Raw genomic sequence first — 13,954 nt, forward strand, 5'->3', positions numbered from 1 at the left:
CCTCTCTTAATCGCCCACACTGTCTGCACAAATCTCCAATCTGCTACTCCACCAAAATCATCAGGAACAGGGTTAGGTATTCTCAACACTACCTGTGCTGCTTGATAAAAGGCACCAAGGGTATCATTATAGCAATGGTCACACAAACCACCCTCACGCCAAAGCTTTGGTGTCTCTCTCGCAAATTGTGCACCACAAACTCCGCAGCTCACTTCTGTAACTATTAATTCCTGACTCTGAGGACGCTCTTTTTCTTGCCACTCATGCAAGTCCTGGGAAAGTTCCAACGATCCCAGGGGCCTTGGCGATCAAAAATGCACGCTACATACAACCCAGTCTGGGTCAGGAGGGCGTTGTTCACCGGGGCCTCAACCACCAGCTGTCTCAGCAAGGACTTGATGATCAGTGCTCTTCTTCCTTCTTTTCCTTCCTTGCTGGCCGATAAAATGATATCAGCCCATTGTGAGATGCTCTGCCCGGGGGGAGGAGCCAAGCATTCCCACCTGGATATTTTCTGGCATTTGGGACAGCACAGGCAGTCTTACCCACTGGATTCCCAAAGGACAAGAGCTACCAGACCTTTCTGCGGGACCACTGCTTCAACAAGACCACTTCATCTGGACTGCTACCACCGCGGTTTCAGGTTGTATTCTGACTCTGTCAGTGACCTTTTGTACTGTTGCATGTGTTTTATTTTATTTTAACTTTTTTTTTTTCCTCTCCTATTAAATTGGTTTTTTCTGACTTGGAGTCTCTCGCTGGTTTTGCCTTCAAGCCAGCACATATATTTTGGCGTCCAACATGGGGCAGGAGGTACTGAGAAAAGTCAGAATTACAATTTTGTAGTGAGAAAAAAACCAGCTGTCCTCTATGATGCTCAACATGCTTTCATATATCTTATACCTAGCTCTCTACATTTTCCCACACATGGGGCAGTATTTGCCAGTCTTAATGCTCATGCGTAGACCAGGGTATGGTACCAAAATTTCTCTATTGGTCTATTATGTTTATTGTATGATAACCTCGGAGGCAATGAGCATCATTCGGAATATATATTCTATTTTGTTTGCTTGTCCTGGTCCAGAATGCTACATCTGGGCTCTCAACAATCGCACCCAGCCCCTGTGGGGAGGGGTAAGGAATGATTTTTTCCAGTCTTTTAGGTCTGGTCCAGCAGTTTTCAAAAGTATTGAGTTCTCTTTTGGTGCCAAGGACAGCATAATATTGTTGTTAGTTCTGCTTTGTCTTCTCTGCACGGCCTGCACCATGCTCACCATGCTTAGAAATCAAACACTTTGTGGTGTGGTGCAGCATCTCCTTGAGGAAGAGGGAAAAAGAAACAAATGCAAAACAACCACATCCGTGTCTACACCAACTGTCACAGAGGAAACAGTATCTGCATCTACTCAGACTGTCACAGAGGAGAAAGGAACCAAAAACAAAGCAACAGTGTCAGTGTCTACACAAGCTGTCACAGAGGCAAAAGAAACCAAAGGTGCCATCAGCATCTCCACACAAACCGTCACTGAAGCAGAACAACCTAAACCCGTAACAGTTGCCCCTGTTCAGAAGAAGAAATCAAAGAGCAAATCAGTCTGCATAGTGACTGATGGGGATGTGGCAGGACCTTCGCACCCAGCAGAAGAGACAGAGCCAGAGATCATCACCCGCTCTCTGTCCCTGGGTGAACTGCGTGACCTGCGGAGGGAATTCACCCGCCACACAAACGAGTCCATCCTGACCTGGCCGCTCCGCATCTGGGATGCCGCAGCCAATGACACCATCCTGGATGGAAGTGAGGCCAGGCAACTGGGATCGCTGTCTCGGGATGTGGTCATTGACCAGGGGATCGGGAGAACCCAACAAACTCTCAGCCTCTGGCGGCGACTGCTAACAAGTGTGAGGGACAGATACCTTTGTAAAGAAGACCTCCAGGTGCACCAAGGAAAATGGAGCACAATGGAACAAGGTATCCGATGCCTGAGGGAATTGGCTGTGCTGGAGATCATTTTCTCAGAAGACGAGAGATTTCCTAAAAGCCCAGATGACGTCCAGTGCACATTGCAGATGTGGTTGAGATTCGCACGGCTTGGACCAGAGATGTACTCCCGTTACCTGACAATGCTGCAGTGCAGGGAAGGTGAGGACAAGGTGGGCGTCTTGGTCAATAAACTAAGAAATTATGAGGACGCTGTCACTGCCCCATTTCGTACCCATGCCTCATCCATGAAAACAAGGCTGGCTGAGCAAGTCCGGAGTTTGACTGAAGAGGGCCATCAGAAACCGAAAAAGGAACTTAAGGAAGAAATCTACCACGTCTCGCCAGAACCAACAAGAGTCTCTGCCATTAGGAGCAGGTACCCACCCGCCAGGGAGAGAGGATACACTCCACAGGGTAACCTCTGGTCTTTTCTTCCGGAGCATGGAGAAGACATGAGGAAGTGGGATGGAAAACCCACCTCCTCCTTAGCAGCCCGGTTACATGAACTGAAAAGAGAGACACCTACCACAAAGAGCTCATCTAGAGCCAACACTGCTCTAGTCTCTCAGGCACAGAACTCCAGACGGTATAGGAAGAATGATATGACTGATCCTCTTGAAGGGACCTCAGGAACATATTTACAGGAAGAGAGCAACATGTACCATGACCAGGAATAGGGGGGCCCTGCCTCTAGCCAGGTAGAGGAAAGGGACAATCGGATCTATTGGACTGTGTGGATCTGATGGCCTGGCACATCTGACCCACAAAAATATATGGCTTTGGTTGACACTGGTGCCCAATGTACCCTGATGCCATCAAGGTATGTAGGAACAGAATCCATTTCTATTTCTGGAGTGACAGGAGGGTCCCAGCAGCTGACTGTATTGGAGGCCGAAGTGAGTTTAACCGGGAATGGGTGGCAAAAACACCCCATTGTGACTGGCCCAGAAGCCCCATGCATCCTCAGCATAGACTCTCTCAGAAATGGATATTTCAAAGACCCAAAAGGATATCATTGGGCTTTTGGGATAGCTGTTGTAGAGACAGAAGACATCAGAAAACTGAATACCTTGCCTGGTCTCTCAGATGACTCCTCTGCTGTGGGACTACTGAGAGTTGAAGAACAACAGGTACCAATCGCCACAGCAACAGTACACCGTCGGCAATACCGCACAGACAGAGACTCTGTGATTCCTATCCATGAGATGATTCGTAAACTGGAGAGCCAAGGGCTGGTCAGCAAGGCTGCTCGTTCACCTTTCAATAGCCCTATATGGCCAGTGCATAAATCCAGTGGGGAATGGAGACTGACGGTGGATTACTGTGCTCTGAATGAAGTCACCCCACCACTAAGTGCTGCTGTGCCAGATATGTTGGAGCTTCAGTACGAGCTGGAGCTGTGGCCGACCACTGAGATTCTAGAGCCGAAGCTACAGAGGGTCCGAAGCCAACTACACTCCAACAGAGAAGGAAATCTTGGCTGCCTGTGAGGGAGTTCAAGCTGCCTCAGAGGTGATTGGCACAGAAGCACAACTCCTGCTGGCACCTCGACTACTGGTGCTGGGGTGGATGTTTAAAGGAAAAGTTCCCTCCACTCATCATGTCACTGACGCCACGTGGAGCAAATGGATTGCCCTCATCACTCAGCGCGCCCGCATTGGAAACCCAAATTGCCCTGGGATTTTGGAGTTAATCACAAACTGGCCAGAAAGTGAAAACTTTAGTCTCACAGATGAAGAGGAGCAGGAACCAGTGACACGTGCCAAAGAGGGTCCACCATACAACCAACTGCCAGCAGAAGAAACACGCTATGCTCTTTTCACTGACGGTTCCTGCCATATCATAAGGATGAACCGGAAGTGGAAAGCAGCTGTATAGAGCCCCACACGACAGGTTGCACAAGCCACTGAAGGAGAAGGTGGGTCAAGCCAACTTGCTGAACTCAAAGCTGTTCAGCTGGCCCTGGACATTGCTGAAAGAGAGAAGTGGCCAAAGCTCTACCTCTACACTGATTCGTGGATGGTGGCCAATGCTCTGTGAAGTTGGCTAGACAGGTAGAAAAAGGCCAATTGGCAGTGTAGAGGAAAGCCAATCTGGGCTGCAGATGAGTAGAAGGACATTGCCACTCAGATAGAGAAGCTACCTGTCAAAGTCCGTCATGTAGATGCCCATGTCCCCAAGAGTCGGGCTAATGAGGAGCACCAAAACAACGAGCAGGTAGATCAAGCTGCAAAGATAGAGGTGTCAAAGATAGACTTAGATTGGCAACACAAGGGAGAGTTGTTCCTAGCTCAATGGGCCCATGATGCCTCAGGCCATCAGGGCAGAGATGCCACCTATAAGTGGGCACGAGACCGAGGGATGGATCTAACCATGGACAGTGTTTCTCAGGTTATCCATGACTGTGAGACGTGTGCTGCAATCAAGCAGGCCAAACGGGTGAAGCCCCTATGGTATGGCGGGTGATGGTCCAAGTATAAGTATAGAGAAGCCTGGCAGATTGACTACATCACCCTTCCGAAAACCCGCCAAGGCAAGCGCTATGTGCTGACCATGGTGGAAGCCACCACTGGATGGTTGGAGACCTTCCCTGTGCCTCACGCTACTGCCCGGAACACCATCCTGGGCCTTGAAAAACAAATCCTGTGGAGACAGGGTACCCCTGAGAGGATTGAGTCTGACAATGGGACTCATTTCAAGAACAGCCTTATAGACACCTGGGCTAGAGAACATGGCATTGAGTGGGTGTACCATATTCCTTATCATGCACCAGCAGCCGGGAAAGTTGAACAGTGCAATGGCCTGCTTAAAACCACTTTGAAGGCACTGGGTGGGGGGACTTTCAAGAACTGGCAGATTAATTTAGCAAAGGCCACCTGGTTAATGAACACTCGAGGTTCCACCAACCAAGCAGGCCCTGCCCAATCTGAGCCCCTGAGAACAAGAGACGGAGATAAGGTTCCAGTGGTACACATGAGAGGAATGCTGAGAAAAGTTGTTTAGATTAATTCTGCCTCCAGCAAAGACAATCCCGCTCCTGGGGTTGTTTTTGCTCAGGGACCTGACTGTACATAGTGGGTGATGCAAAAGGGTAGAGAGACCTGCTGCATACCTCAAGGAGACCTTGTTTTTCGGTGAACACTGTGACTGTGTCTGTATTTATATTCACATGTATATATAAGTATATAATTTAAAGGTTTAAATTCAATATAATATGTTAGTATGGGAAAAAAAAATTTGGGGTGGATAATGTTGGGGGTTGAGTTTTCCTGTGGAATTTCCCCCCTCCTCCCGCCCCGCCATAGGTTGCCAGGAGACTAAATACTGATAGTAAAAGGGTGCTCAACCCGGACAAAGGAAGTTGATCACTTAGTTTTGGGGGAGGGAAGAGGCTCCCGGGGAGCTGAGGGCAGTGGTCTCGCGGCTCTCGGTTTTCTGGGAGGAGGACAGTCAGGCGATGGGTAGCTGCGTGGAGTCCACGGTTAACGGAGGAGTCTCGTCCTGGGAATTCTATCATCTGTTGGAGCGCCCAGGAATTCGGAGCTTCTTCGCTGCCCTGCTGGATTTTGGGGTCAGCCTGGGTCCAGCCACTGTGGGTTCTCCGGCATTGCTCGCTTCACCTGCCAGGGCACCCCCCTGCCTGCCGAGGACAATCCATCGCTTCCAGCCATCAGCGCCGGAGTTTCCGCCATTTGCCCCTCATGGTTCTTGGTTCTGTTTTACTATTATTGTAATTGCTGTTGTGGTTTGTCTGTCCTGTTATAGTTACTAGTAAAGGACTGTTATTCCTTTCCCCATAGCTCTGACTGAAAAGTCTTTTTTTACCCTTCCAAATTATAATAACACAGAGGGAAGGATTTGAATTCCCCATTCCTAGAGAGGCCTGCCTCTCCCTAGCAGACACCTGTCTTTTCAAACCAAGACAAGAGTTGACTAGGATGAACTCGGAATTCACTCTCTCATGAAGGAGACTGTTAAGGAATGTTACTGATAACAAAGAAGAAAACTTATACCACCTTGATTATTATAAATTACTTTGTTCTCATCTGGTTTTAGCATTTGTCTCTTACAAGTTTTCATGCATTCCTGTAGAAACCCAACTCTTTTTCCATTCCTCTGTGGCAGCTCCCATCCCTAGTGATGGTTCGAGTGCGTGGGGCAGCCCTTGATGCGGAACACATGGATGTACAGGTGGGCAGCAATTCTGGCTGCACACGCTCAAGCAGTATCGGAGCAGGTTAAACAGGGACAGGATCAGGGCAACCTAGAGGACAATATACTTATCAATAAAGCTGTTAAAATACTGGTCAAGGCACAGCAATGCTGGGCCTATGAGTGCTGTGTCATATAGATACATTTCACTTTTGGTCATGTGGGCAACCACCAGTTGATTTGTGATCTTGGCAGACACAAAGCTAAAAGTCAGCATGTAGACGCAGAGATGCCTCTCAAAGAGCTGCACAGCAGATTTCTTGTAGATCATTGCAGCCAAGGCAATCACGGAGCCAATATGAAGAAAAGGTGAGAGGACACTTGTTCCTGCTAAAGTGGATCAATTTTTTGCCAACTCCAGTTTGTACAGGAGAATATGGTTCCTGCTACAGTACAAGGAGCTGGGAGTATTTTCACCTGAATGTTCAGTCTTGGAATCAGAGATTGCTAAAAAGGTGGTCCTCCAATCACTGCCAGTAAATGCATGATTATTATGAAGATTTCTACATCAGTCACATCAATCATGCTGAAGCGCAGCGTTCTTGAGACGTATGTCTGTCAGTGCATGCAGTAAAACATGAATGTTGCAGCAAAACAACAGAAGACCATCTGGTCAGGGTTGGCGTCCAGCTGCACAGCAATACAAGTTTCTAAAACCACAAAGACTGTGGACAATGAATCACAGCCATGATTAAAAAGCTCTCTTAATGGAGTGCTGCTATTTGTCCTTCTTGCTTGTTTTCCATCTGTAGCATCCAGGGACTGGAATGCCACAAGCACAAGCAATGAATGTCCAGGAAGGTGTCTGCCTTCGAAGCTGTTGAGCAGTAACATACTAATAACAGAGTTGTAAATATATTTATTAACAGTTGGATGATGGTGATCAAATTGGAGGCAATCCAGGCTGGAGAATTGATATCTGCAGTATGAATCCAATCCAACATTGTTCGAGCACTTTTCAGATTTCAAGCTGTGCTCTTTTACTGTATTTTTTTTACCTGTTGCAAGATTTTCCATTCATGCTGCTCATACACAGGATTGCCATCTCTGAACACGACAGGACAGGACACGCTACAGGACGTGCCATGTGTCCTGCAGGTTCCCACTGTCCTAGTATAACATCACGTATAATTCTGGACCATCGAGTCACAGGGTGGGGCAGGTGAAGGCGTTGCAAGGGAACTGCTTTGTGCAGCTTGTTCTAGCAACTGTTGCATTGGAGTTCACTGGGAGCTGAACGATGTTGGCTCCTCCTGATTTCTAGCATTTATTGTAGATAGTTCTTGGGCTTTTTCCAGCAGCAGCTTCGTTGCTGCATGCGCTTGCTCATTCAGGCGCTGCATCACTGCCTGAACTGTTTGATCAGTCAGTTCTTTTAAACCAATCGTGGGTTCTGCCGGGGGTTCTGCTCCACCATCGTGGTCCTCCTCTAATTCGTCCAGCAGCGGAACATTGTCGGGGGAAGGTGGTTGACAGCAGGGGTCACGGGTTCCCCTCTCTTGGTTGACCGGTGTCTCTTCGGGCACAGACGAGAAAGGGGGGACAGTCGGCGCATGTGTTGTGGGAGCGGCGGCGCTGGGAGCGGCGGCCCCAGCCCCAGCCCTGGTGGCAGCAGCGGCAGCGTGGTGCGGACTCCCGGGGGCCGCTTCCTCCTCATCCTGCCTGTTGCTGCGGGGCGGCGGGAGCAGCGGCGCTCGGGCGGTGGGGATGGTCCGCGGGCCAGGAGCGGCGAGCCGGGCATCGGCCAGCGATGGTGCCGGAGCACCGGAGGCGGCAGGAGGGCATGGCAGGGGCCCCGCGGCGCCTCCCCAACTTCGCAGTGCCGCCGAGTTGTTAAATGTCCATTTCCTCGCGCCCAGTTAATCAGCTTTTGCAGTACTTTTTCTGCTACTGTATTTTCTCTCTTACAGAGTATAATAATAAATAACTTCAATGCGGCAGCAAATTCGCATTCCATGCTTGCCGTCGTCAATGGGGCAGGGAAGTGAGTACTCAGAGCCTTCCACCTTTTTTCAAGAAACTGCCCCCTGCTTCCTTTACAAGCTCAGCCTCGCAATCTATTTGCAAGGACAGTGAGCTTCTGCCTCAATGCTGATGCATCTCTTGGCAGATCAGCGTCTGACCGCTATTTTCCGGAGGGTCTCACCTCAATGCAGCTGCATCTGTCGGCGATTTCAGCATCCAACCGCTCAGCATCCCACTGCTAATTTTCTCCTCCGGGTCATCACCCCAAGGTCCGAAGTTCGGGCGCCAGTTGAAGGTGATTTCTGAAAAGAAAGAAAAACAAAATGAAAACAAAAACAGGGGGAACAGCCAGAGTCAAACACCTTCTTCACAGAAGTAGTGGTGAATGCTCAATTTATTGAGGGTACACAGGGTTCTTTTATACATATATCATTCTTGTGCACAAGCTGTTCACACGGCATTTTACTACTAACTATTGGCTAGTGTTATCTGCATAAGCATTCCTTTGCAGTTACCTGTTTACACTTTGTTGAGGGGCCAACAGCTTGTTCCCAGGCTCTTCTTCTTGGTTCTCAGGCTCAATGTCCTTGACAGTGCTAAAACAACAGAACTTTCCCAGCACTGTCAGACCTCTCTGTGTCTGTCTCCAAAAACCCTGCTACAAGTCTTCATCAGGTCTCTGTGACCCTCTGGCATGATCCAAGGTCCCCTGCTTTGTGTTTGATTGGTATGAAGTCCAGGTGCTGGCCACTGTTCTTACTGGTTGCAATCTGTTCTTATAATGGTTCGCTTTCTCCACTTTCTTCTATGAACATATTCAAAATATAACAATTAGCTCTAGCTTAGGCATCTAATAATCATTAACCTACCATTTACTAATCTAACTTACATCTTGATCAATATAAATTGCTTCTAACCCTTAGCTAAAATCTTAATGCTTTAAAATCATGATTCAGTCTTAACCTAGAATGGGAAGACTTTTACTCCAATTTTTACTTTTACATAACTAAAAATATTTGCCTACAAGATAGAATCCCATCAGCAAAGACAATCTTTCTGCAACACCAGGTACAGAGCCATACTTTTCAGTTTGGTGAATTTAAAACACTTAAAACCAACACTTAGGGGGCCACCTTAGTCACTGTACTTTAGAGTGTAAGAAGAGAGAATAGAAGGTCTTTTATACAAACAAACAAACAAACAAACAAACAAAACCTGCAAAGAAGTCATGGTAACTGCCCTGAAAATGCACCTCAGTTTTGGAATGAACTTAATGTGAAATAATGGTTCTTTGTTGAACTTCACAAGCAACTTCTGCCACTTTCTCTTCTTCCTCACTTGGGTTTGTTTTGTCTGCAAACACCACTTCAGGTTGTTCTAGTGCTGCTCCCCCCTGACTAAAAATCTCTCTGTACATTCCCCATCCTCAGCTGAGTATCTCCATGAACTGTTTTGTGTGATGATCGCACTAGTCTTGTTAAAACTGAAGCTGTGATGCCCTGGTTTGAGTCACTCTGTGTAGTGGCTTCACATTTGATCTCTGTTTGCCAAATTTAGTGTAGTGGTTTAAACATCTTTTCTGCTGTGAGACAGGAGAAAAAGTCAGGCAGGCCCAACTTAAAGGTAAACAGATAAGCTTATTAACACACACTAAAAGAAGAAAATAAGAACCAAAATGAAACTTTCAAAATACTCTTCCTCACCCACAAACTGTTCACTTTCTCCCAAACAACATACACAAAACCTGTGATTTTCAGTCAGTTTCACCATTTGAAAATAATCTTTCATCAGTTCTTTAGGGAGAGGAGTCTCTCTTAGTTTACGATGGAATTTCCCCCCACTGACAACATAGAACTGTTCTCTTGTGGGTCCTAACTGTCACAAAAACAGCTGCCTGGGGAAAACCTGCTTTTGTGAAATCTCCTCCTATCAGCAGTTTCCCAAACCGCTTGTAGGTCATGGGTCTCTTGCATACTGGGGTGTTACGTTTTAAAGATGAACAACTCTAAACGCAAAGGATTTTTCATCTCAGGGAACAGAAACGTCTTCTCACTTCTTCACTGGCGCAGAGGGCTTCTCATCTCTTTCTGTTCAAGCATCTCATGGGATCATAAGAATTACAACTACTTCACTTAGTCCATTACAGATACCTTTGCTTAAAATCCACAAATCTAAACAATCATCTCCCCAAATGCCTATTTTTCTATGTTTTAAAGGGATAATCTACCTATAGAGTTCATTACCATGGTTTAAATAAGAAAAGTCTAGCTTTAAATTGTAAGCTCTTTATTGTTCTTATTAATACGCTTTTCACTCTCTCTTCACGGACTGTCTGTGCTGTATTTCCTTATAGTTTAATCACTTTGTTTTCACTCAGGGAACAGCTAGAGCTTTGGAAGTTCTATCTGGTGTTCGGCAAGAGTTAAATCTCGCTTAGGTCTACAGAGGGCATGATGGTTCCACCTAGGAGTGACCAAAGGTGGTAGGATGAGGCCTCACTGGGTTAGGCCAGAGTTCTTAGGCTCCGGCTCCTGCAGGAGGCCGCCTGCCTGGCTGCAGCGCCGCCTTCGATCTCAGCCGCGTGCTCTCTGGAGCAGGCTGGGCTTTCCTCCCCGCCCCTTTTCTTCCTCTGCCCGGCCGTCACCGGAGCGGGGACGGGCTCGGCCTCCGCAGCTCAGCCGGGTGTTTTACAGGTGCTGGAAACCCGATCCGGGCCTGGAAGGCGGTCTATTCTCTTCCCCTCCCCCGGCCTGAGAGCCTGGGCAGCTTTCTGGGAAAAGCCTGGCCCGGGCAGGGGCCGGGTGGGCCTGGTCCCCCGGGAGCCGGGAGCTGGGGCCAGCTTGCCTCTTCCAAGGCACGGAGGAAAAAGGAAGTTTTCCAGGATCTCCCCATATTTAACACTTGTGTGTTCAGGTATCCCTTTCTTACTGGTTTGTCAAGCTATAGCTTCCTGAAAAATCCCTTCCTAGCCGAACCACCACACCCTGTCTCCTGGACGTGCTGCTCAGGTCTGCCAGGATCATTATCCTCCCTCTTTAATGAGCTGAGCTAGTGGAAGTGTGCCAGAGACATTTAAGAGCCCAGGTGTTGCCGCATTATGTGAGCTTTTGTGAGATGCTTATAGCTCTGACTGAATTTTTGCACAGCCTTCTGATGTAAACATCTTGTTTTCCACCTTCCTTTCTGATGATAGTCAGCTGATGGACTTCTAGCCTGCCAGTGGGATGGAGAGGTGGTAATCTTGTTCTTCAATCCCTGGTCACTCTTCAAAACCTATAAAAGCGAGGTCTTTGTAAATAACAAAGTTCTTCTTTCTTCTTCAGCCTTCATCTTGTGGAGTCAAATCTCTGAGTATTTACTCCTGTCCTCTAGTGACACCCAGGTACCTCAGCTGGAAGAAATTCTCATCCTCTGTGCCCATTCAGGCTGTGACTGCCAAGGGGAGGTGGCATTTGTTGCCTGAATAGCTCCAGGACAACTAAAGGTCATGGTGAAATATTCTGATGAGGGCTATGACAAAGGAACAAGCCTGGGATTAAGGGGAGTTTTCAGTAGTAATTACATCTCGTTCTGGCTGCTGTCACAGGTAGTTTAGTCACTGCCTAAGGTAGCTCAGAAGTGGTTTTGGAAGACTGCTCTTGGACTTGAAATGGTATGGACTATTCCTCATCCAGATGTGTGGCTATGAGCCTGTGTGTTTATTTGTGACACACAAACTGAGAGAGGCAGAAAAATTCTGCAGGGCTCCTGGGGTTCAGGTGCCCTCCTGCATCTTTCATCTGCTTGCTGGAACAACTTCTTGCCAAGCAAGGGAAGATACATCTCCCTTGTCTTGTCCAGGAATATTAGCTTGGCCATCTGCATCTTGCAGTTCATGTCAAGGGAAATACTGGGGACCTGGACATTTCATAGACTCAAAACCTGATTTCCAATATTTGCTGTGTCCTTCAGTAAAGAATGTCTTCTTATCAGAGGAACTTGAAGACATTCTAGACCTATGTCAGAGTAAAAGAGAGCAAGAAAATTAAGACATCTGTTGTCAGTATATAGGATAAAGAAAATGCAAATATTTGCAAAAGGTTCAAGTGAAGAAATGAAGAAACAAAGCAGGGTTTACTCTGTTAATGCTAGGAAGAAAAGTCTGCCTCCTTAAGCATAAAACTGCTTTCCAGGTGTGCACCTGCCAGGGATTTTAACTTTCTGTATACTGTAGGTCTCACGCTAAAACTAAGCAGACGAACCAAACCAAACTAACCAACCAAACAAAAAACCAACTAAACAACAACAACAACAAAACTCCCTAAACTAAACTAAACAAACAAACAAATAAAACCAAAAAACACCACCCCCCAAAAAACCCCAAACACCAACACCCCCCCACCCAAACAAATCAAAAGTAGGTGGAGAATCTTGTTTCCATAATGTCTCTCCTTTGACACAAGACACTTCAGATCTCTTTTCAAACATAAAAGAAAAACATACATTCTAAGTAGCAATTCTCACCTGAATAAATAAGAAAGGAGGACATTTTAGTGTGTTGAGAGCCCAGTCCTGGGCACAGGGACCAGCTGGCCAATGCAAAGAGTCTATACCAACCCTTCTCTTCCTGCCCTTGCACTCTCTCCAGCTGCCAGAAACACAACAGATGAGTACTGGCGTGTCTCGCTTTGAAAAGACAGGTGTCTGCTAGGGAGAGGTAGGCCTCTCTAGGAATGAGAAATTCAAATCCTTCCCTCCATGTTATTATAATATGGAAGATTAAAAAAAACCACTTTTCAGTCAGGGCTATGGGGAAAGGAATAACAGTCCTTTACTAGTAAATATAACAGGACAGACAAATCTCAACAGCAATTATAATAATAGTAAAACAGAACCAAGAACCCCGAGGGGCAAACGGTGGAAACTCCAGCGCTGATGGCTGGAAGTGGTGGATTGTCCTCGGCAGGCAGGGGGGTGCCCTGGCAGGCAAAGTGGGCAGTGCCAGAGAACCCGCAGTGGCTGGACCCGGGCTGACCTAAAATCCAGCAGGGCAGTGAAGAAGCTCTGAATTCCTGGGCGCTCCAACAGATGATAGAATTCCCAGGACCAGACTCCTCCGTTAACCGTGGACTCCAGGCAGTTACCTGTTGCCTGACCATCCTGCCCGGAAAACTGAGAGCAGATGAGTCCACCACCTTCAGCTCTCGGGAGCTTTTTCCCTCCCCCAAAACTAAGTGATCAGCTTCCTTTGTCCGGGTTGAGCACCCTTTAACTATCAGTATTTAGTCTCCTAGGAACTTATGGGGGGGGAAAATTCCACAGGAAAACTTAACCCTCAACATGGCGCCAGTCCCTGGCATACCTGCAGAGCTCACAGGAGTCCATGTGAGAGACAGCCGTCAGGTTCATTGGTAAGCCACAGCCCCAGGGCCCATTCTGTCCCACCACAGCTTTGCCCCAGCCCTGGCTGCTGCACTGGTGACAGAATTTAGCCCAGAGACTTTGGAGCCCTGGCTCCCTGGTTCAGGGCCACAGTCTCTGGCAGTCCCACTGCCACCCTCTCTCACCCCGGGGTTCCGCAATCTTGGAAGGTCCTGGGTTCAGCCCTGCCACGGGAAGAGGGCATGTGGCTGGGTTGGCAGCACTGGTGTGGGGGAGCTGAGTCACTGGGGCCATGACAAACTCTGTGTTCCCAGGGCTCATTGGGCAGCTATGAGAGGACGACAGCAGGAAGAGCTCCAGATGATCTGTGATGGTGAGTGAGTGTAGTGGGGTGTCAACTGGGGCTGAGCAGGGTGGAGTAGAGAGCCAGGAAAC

The 13,954-nt window shown here is 47.8% G+C and overlaps 1 pseudogene; it reads right to left on the bottom strand.

Annotated features, from left to right (window-relative positions):
- Nucleotides 1-6,115: 6,115 nt before the first annotated feature.
- On the bottom strand, nucleotides 6,116-7,137 carry LOC120765833 (choline/ethanolaminephosphotransferase 1-like; annotated as a pseudogene).
- Nucleotides 7,138-13,954: the final 6,817 nt, after the last annotated feature.

Source organism: Hirundo rustica, chromosome Z (assembly GCF_015227805.2).
Source record: "Hirundo rustica isolate bHirRus1 chromosome Z, bHirRus1.pri.v3, whole genome shotgun sequence".
NCBI classification, from domain to species: domain Eukaryota; kingdom Metazoa; phylum Chordata; class Aves; order Passeriformes; family Hirundinidae; genus Hirundo; species Hirundo rustica.